General features: G+C 44.2%; 1 long non-coding RNA gene across 10 annotated transcripts; it reads left to right on the top strand.

Annotated features, from left to right (window-relative positions):
- Positions 1-1657: 1657 nt before the first annotated feature.
- Positions 1658-5744, top strand: LOC120683237. Of its 10 annotated transcripts, XR_005678728.1 has the most exons (9): positions 1660-1775; positions 2239-2433; positions 2563-2691; positions 2876-2959; positions 3190-3721; positions 3808-3876; positions 4177-4231; positions 4321-4368; positions 4602-5744. It is a non-coding gene; the product is annotated as an uncharacterized LOC120683237 (long non-coding RNA). The 10 variants fall into 10 exon arrangements; XR_005678729.1 differs by having other exon boundaries at positions 1658-1775; positions 3808-4368; positions 4602-4699; positions 5365-5744; XR_005678727.1 differs by lacking the exon at positions 4177-4231.
- The last annotated feature ends 1210 nt before the right edge of the window (positions 5745-6954 follow it).

Here is a 6954-nt window from a genome sequence, read left to right as displayed (position 1 = left end):
GACCCTAACGAGTGATACCTTGCTTGGGCTAGCTTGGTACCCTTCTGCGACGTGTTGTAGCCGTCGTGTTTTCTTTCCGCTGCTTAAACTCTGAACGTTAAACTTACGGCTTGTATAACTGTTTTACTAAGTTTGGATCTGTAATAAGTACTTTGAAACATGTTGTAATCACTAGTTTGCCTGTGTTGTAAAATTATGGTTGTAATATCTCTGGACTCGCCTTTGTGCGGGATATGCTTGTTCGATCCGAGAACTGGTGGTTGTATCGGGACATTACCCGACTGAACAAGAATTGTTCCGTTTGAAGTGCGTTTGTGTCGGTGTTGCCTTTATGGTGATGGCTAGCGCACTTAAGCCGGGATAATTCAGGTGGTTCTGCCACAATATAGTAATTGCAAAAAGGATACAAGGTTATTTCTCTATATGATGATTCTCAATTGGAAGCTTGCACATACATTGTCAATCAAGAACAAGCATTTGAAGGGATTTTCAAATGAAGATTAAATGTTGATGAAGCAAAGCCAAACTCAACGTGGATTGGGTAAGTGATGAAGAGATCAACCGAGATGACTAGAGCGATGTAACATCCCGAAAAAGTCAAAATTCAAATCACTCATTCAAAATCGTTTTCAAAATTCTTTTCGTCGTTGATCTCGTATCGTTTCGAAATCCGTCCGACCCCTCGAAATCTTTCCCGGCGTTTCCGCCGTCCGACACCCGAAATCAATCCCAGTCTCATCCCTCTGTTTTCTCGATCTGCGTGCGTCGCTTCTCGCCGAAGCCGCCATTCGCTCCTGACCGTCGCCGTCCTCTCCCTCTTTCCGCGCTTCGCGCTCCGTGCCGCCCGATCGTCGCGCGTGCTCGACGGCCCCGCGGTCGTCGCCGCGAAACCCGCCGGCACCCCCCGTCCCCTCTTTTCCTTTTCTCCCTCTCTCTCTCTCCTTTCTTTTTCTTTTTTTCCCTTTTTTCCTCTTTTCCTTTTTCTTTCCCTCCCTCCTCCTTCCTTCTTTCTTTCCTTCCCTCCTCTTCCTCCCTGGCGCCAAATCGAGCCAGAGCAGAGCTCGCCGTCGTGGCCCTCGCCCGGCAGCCCGGCCCCCTCCCCTCCCCTCCGCTGCGCCGCCCCATCCCATCCCCTCTCCTGTGCGCCGTGCCCCTCCTTGCCGGCCTCAGCGTTCGCGCACACCCGCGGACAGAGCCGAGCCGCCGTGCTGCGCCGCGCCATTGGCTGCCGCCCTCCGCCGTGTCGCGCCGTGCCCACTTGCGCGACCAAGCCTGCCACCACCGCCCTGCGCTGCCCCATCACCTCGACGTCGCGTCGCGCCGCTCCGCGACACGCCGCTGCGGCCCCCGCGCCATTTACGCCGCTGCAGAGCCGCCCGCCGGCCACCGGCCGCGGCCCCCGCTCCTCCTGCCTCGCCCGCCTATAAATATCCCCCCCCCCCACCCCAGCCCCCGCGCCACGTTCCTCCACCGCCACAAGCTCGCCCGCCGCCCAGCTCCCTCCCTCCAGCCTCGCAGCACCGCCACCACGCCCACCTCCGCCCGCCGCCGCAGGCCGCCGTGGCTGCGCCGCCCCTGCACGAGGTGAGCGGGGGAATCGACTCCCCCGACCCCCCCCCCCCCACCCTCTTGCTTCTCCCTCCTCTCCTTGGCCGCCGCCGCCCCCCCCCCCCCCCCACCCCCCCCTCTGCTTTCGGCCGAAGGATTCGTCGTCCCTGTCAACCTTGCCCACGCGGAGATGGCGCTTCACGCCGGCATGCAGGGGCCTGACCAAGGTAAAATTTATTCCCTTAGATCTGAATGACATGTGTGCTACAAAATTGAAATCCGAACTATGCCGCCATATGGGCGAGCCCCTCAAGTTGTTATTGTTATAATAGAAATATGAAATTTGAACTATTTTTACTGTCCCAGCATATGGATGAAAGGATTTGGGTTGACAGGGAGTTACGCGTGTATGTTGGTATACAATTTTATTAACATCCTGATGTGTTTGTCTAAAATTATTAGAGAGCTCAAGATAAGATTTAGAATCATTGCATTTTTTCCCCTCTAGAGATGGCGGTGCAATTGCATCACCTCTCCTATTCAATGTGCAATCATTGTATCCTGCAAATGTTTTATTTGGTTGCTCTATTTGGTTGCAAGTATTGTTCATAAGAAAGATAATTTATTTGCACTGTGCTTGAACGTTCTAGCTATTTTTTTGTTCTGAAACATTCACTACAAATTCTGCAGGTAGCTTTTGAGCAAATGCTGAAGTCATTAACCTGACATTGTTCCATTGAATTCTGAAATGTCACGAATATCTTAAATTAGTGCAGAGGTACTAAGGTTATTTGTTTAGTTCTTATGTGGTTATAATGCACTTTTTTAAAAATCTCTACATGCTCGACGTCTGGAGGATCTGAGTCCCCCCTCGCAATTTTCAGGGTAAGCACACTCCAAAAATCTTATCCTCGGACAGTATCTATGGTTCACCTTAAGTGTTCCATTAAATTGCTTGTGACCTTCCTTTTTTCTTGTCCCCTGATCTGAATGGTGGTGCATTTTTTTCTGCAGCGTATGACGACCTGGACATAAGGAAGCGCTTGATGGCTACCTAGGGAAGTCATCGACGTCCACATCTAGCGCCGTAAGCATGAAATGGACCTCTCCATGAAGCACCAGTACGTCCCCTAGGACCTCCAGGTTTGTGCCCCAGTTCTTTTCCCCTCATGCCCTGATCTAGATCTCTCGATTTTTTTTTATGTGTGTCATGGTTGTTCTGGCTGTGGCATGCGGGATTGCATGAGATTAGAGTTCTAGGCTGCATTACTGAACGCATCAAAATGGTTGTAATTTGAGTAATTTGTGTTTGGTCTATTCTTTCCAGGAAGTTGTAAAAGCTAAGGTGAAAAGCAATATCAATAAGCATGTGCAACCTGGGAGGGAAGCACAAACCACCTTGAGAAAAGAGGTAAAGATAGGCTGATTTGTTTCGATATAGTTCAGTACAGATAAAAAGTTTGCATTTCAATCTGTGTGAGTTTCCAAGAGATTTGAATGAGCATGGTGTTTTCAGTCATTTGCATGCATTGTGCACAGTTGGATCCATGTATGCTTGCAACTGTGACGGCACGCCTAATGATATTTTTTATGCACGTGCAAGATTTTCTGATATTTTTTGTTTTGTGTTATTTTCTGCAGAGTGTTCACCATGCAAGGCAGCCAATGCCTGGTGAGGAACAGGAGGACATTGTCATGACTAGCACCCAGCTGAGCATCTTAATATAAGCATCTCATGTCCAATAACTGGGAAGCCAGTTATTGAGTTGGCAGATCCATTTCGTTGGTTATATAATTTTATTTGTATCCATTTGAACATTCTACAATCAAAAGTTGAGTGACATACTATTCAGCCTGATAAAAATTGATTGATGCGCACCCCAAATGCCATTGCCCTCCTGGTGAATTCGAGTCATTTTCCCAGTAACTGAATGCTTGTAGGAGGTCAAACACCCCTTCTGCTCCGAACGACTGTTGTGATGCATGTCATAGTGGCATGAAGTCAATTTTGTGCACTTTTCTGATTGACTAGGATCATGTCAAGGTAATCAAAGATAGGAGGGAGTACATTTTTTATTAATTGTTAACATGTGTTCTTCCTATCACTGCAGCTATGATGACGGTGAGCCAACTGACAATACGACGATGTTTTATATATAAATGGTTCTAAGAGGTTGGAACGCAAGCTTACTTTTATGGATGCACCTGTGTATGTGTCGTGTTTCCTTCTATTGATTTCATCTTGTTGTTGATCTATAGGGGAATGAGAGAGGTGAGTGGTTGTTGGATTTGGGGTGTTTGGCCTTGGAAATAGACAGTGCGAACAAGGTTTGTTCCTCTTTTGTCACTTTGTTTCCACCAAAGGTTGTAAAGATGGTTGATGAGCTCCTTGCAGGAACTAGAAAACTAAATTAGAGTGGCACTAAATTTCTTTTAGAATGCATATTAAGTGTTGTGCCTTATCTCATTTACATATGTGCACACTCATTTGCATTGTGTTTACATTGCATTTTTTATTAGTGTTATTTGGCAATAATGCTCAAATGCTTAAATCAGTTGACTGGTATCTGCCTGAATCAAACTTTCAAACTTTATATAAATAAGCCAAACCTATCCTTATATTTTCAGAAAGGACTGAGCAACGACTGTGAACAACATCAATTTTTCAGCGATTCTGCACCATGTATCCTTATTATGCTATTCTGGATCATCCTTGTCGTAATCACCAAGAGGTTCGTGCTTATTAAGATTGATTGATTTTGTGCTGGGCAGGAAGGCATCCCGAAGGGGGTCGAGCTGCGGTGGCACTGCGATGAGATGGTCAGCAAGCTCGACCTCTTCTCCCCAACAAGAACTGAAATTTCGATTTGCAGTTTTTATGAGCTGAAGAATGGACGCAGATAAGAAAAAAATGATTTAAGCCATTATTTCTTACTGACTTCAATCCAAAAAAGTTTTGTTTTGATAAAAAGAAAGTCAGCACTGCATACAAATTAGTACATGTTTGGAAACAACTAATTTGTGTTGATTTCTATCAGACATTGACATTACAGGTGCACTGGATATATTTGAAAGATAAGTCACCGTTGTTTATCCATGCTGCTACCTTGGCCTTCTGTGGTCTGAGCCCCTTCGCACATTTATTCCAGGGGTATTCCTTTTTACTGTGCAACTTTCTTTGTTACATGATAGATTAAATCTCTTTATGTCACAGACATGCCAGTAATTCAGCAAACCTTCATGAAATGGCTTACCTTTTGATGGTAACAAGGAGTATCCAGAGCCGAGTCTCTGCAAAGAATTAGAGTTCTGTTTGGATAGAAAAGCGATAATACTGCTTATCTTTTGCTAATAGTAAAGTGATGATATGCTTCCTTCTGTCAGGTTAACTCTTCCGTCCATTAGTAATGGTGTTGTCCACTTGTTAGGTTTAATTTTTGCAAATGGAGCCCTCCTACATGATCTGGTGCATGCACTCTGTTTAAAAACCTATCCAACTGACCAACTCCATCACAAGTAGTATTTATCATGTTGATAGAACAAATTGAGATTGCAGGTAGGATGTGTTTTTCTTCAGGTAATTATGAGGTATCCTGTAAGATTCCACAGGAAAATGCAATTGTTCTTTAGCATAATTAGGAAAGTCTCTAGGCTTTTGCGAGATTAGTGTGGTCAAACATATATGACAGAGAACTATCAAAACACACATGTAATGTTGCATTGAAACACACTTATCAATTGTATTGCAAAAGCTACTTGTATTTCTGAAGTTATTTACAAACCATAAATACTTGTGAAATTATTCTGAATATGCAGATGCTATTAACTGTCACAGGAGAGAATATTTGATGCAATTGTAATTAGATCCTGAAATCTGACGGGTACATATAAGTGAGATAATGTGCATGGAATCTTCTTATAGTGAACCATGTCTTTCTAGGTCTACTGTTTGATTCGTCATACTGCTATACGATTCCAGAACCTTTTTCTAGGCGTGAGAACATTAAGTAATTAGCTGTGTTCCAATTCATGTATCCAATTGAAGATATTACTTTATCTGTTTATATATAGATGATCCCTGTGGTATGGATTTACATGTAATTATTTTACTTTATTAGTGTTTCTTGGTCAGACTTATTGTATCCTGTTACTGCAGTGAGCAACATGCCACAAGTGCCTGATATAACTATATCAGATATACTATATGCGTAGTGTTTTTTTTAAACATCTGTGATTTTTATCTGTGTATTTCTACAAGCCATTTTGTAGACTACCGGGCTGCTAGAATTAGAAATGTTTCTATCTGCTAAAGGCAAAGGGGGCTAAGATGGTAGATGAGTAGGCAATGAATTACCATTGGCAATATTTTTTCATGGCTTAGAGATCTGCCAAGATCCAGTAATATGATAAATAGTTTTGTTTTATTTAGACAAGCCTTTCAGTTTCAGGCTTCCATGTCAAAAGCTGTATACAACTCTGGAAGAATTATTTGTAGAAAATAAAATAGTTATCTTGATGATTGCTATGTGTATTACGCTACAAAAGTTTCATAGCCCGTAGCAACGCACGGGGCGATCCTAGTGTATGTTTAGTTCCCGGCCATAATTTGCCACATCTAAGGGCTCGTTCGGTTAGCTAGATTTAGGCTCAGGAACAGTTCCAAATTTACTTGCTTTGCTTATACAAATTAACCGATCCTTTTGCCTTTGTTTGCCGCTCAATTGAATCTGGAAATGATGTAGCAGCAGCTATTCTATCTTGTTATCTAGTATAATGTTAAGCTTAATGCCTAGCTGCTTGGGTACTTGAGAGAGCTTTATATCTGAAATGTATCAGGAACAGAAGGCATGTGCAATGCAAGCTTGTCGCTTCACTTATTTGTTCTGCACTCCTGCTGTTCTAATTATTAGCTGTTCCTAGTTCATACTGATTGTGTTGGTGAAGTTGGTAAGTTAAACTGCTGTGGTTTGGGGAAGAAAGCAGGGAAATCTGCTTTAGTAGCTGTTGGCGTAGGATCCACTATGTTAATCTTCGGATTTACTTCTATTAAATCCCTTAGTGCTTGCTTGGTTTTACTCCTACACAGTTACTTCCCGGGACACCTGGTGAAAAAGGGGTTCTGAGATGAATGGATTTGAGCGGTGCAATCGCAAGTTTGCACAAATTTGAGTAGATCACGATTCGCCAGCTATACTAGGTGAAAGGACCTTGATGTCGCCGGGGGGGGGGGGGGGGGGGGGTTGAATAGGTGAGTCGACCAATTTTAACTTTTTTTCCCCAAAACCATAGCTGCCAGGCACCACCGGTCACACCGGTGCTGGGCATCGGTCACACCGGTCCTGGCTTCACTGTGCAGAGGGCACCGGTCAGACCGGTGCCCTCTGCACAGAGAACACCCGAAATGCA

This window comes from Panicum virgatum, chromosome 7N (genome assembly GCF_016808335.1).
Source record: "Panicum virgatum strain AP13 chromosome 7N, P.virgatum_v5, whole genome shotgun sequence".
NCBI classification, from domain to species: Eukaryota; Viridiplantae; Streptophyta; class Magnoliopsida; order Poales; family Poaceae; genus Panicum; species Panicum virgatum.
Note: the sequence above shows the minus strand (reverse complement) of the source record. Positions and strands in the feature narration are given on the sequence as shown.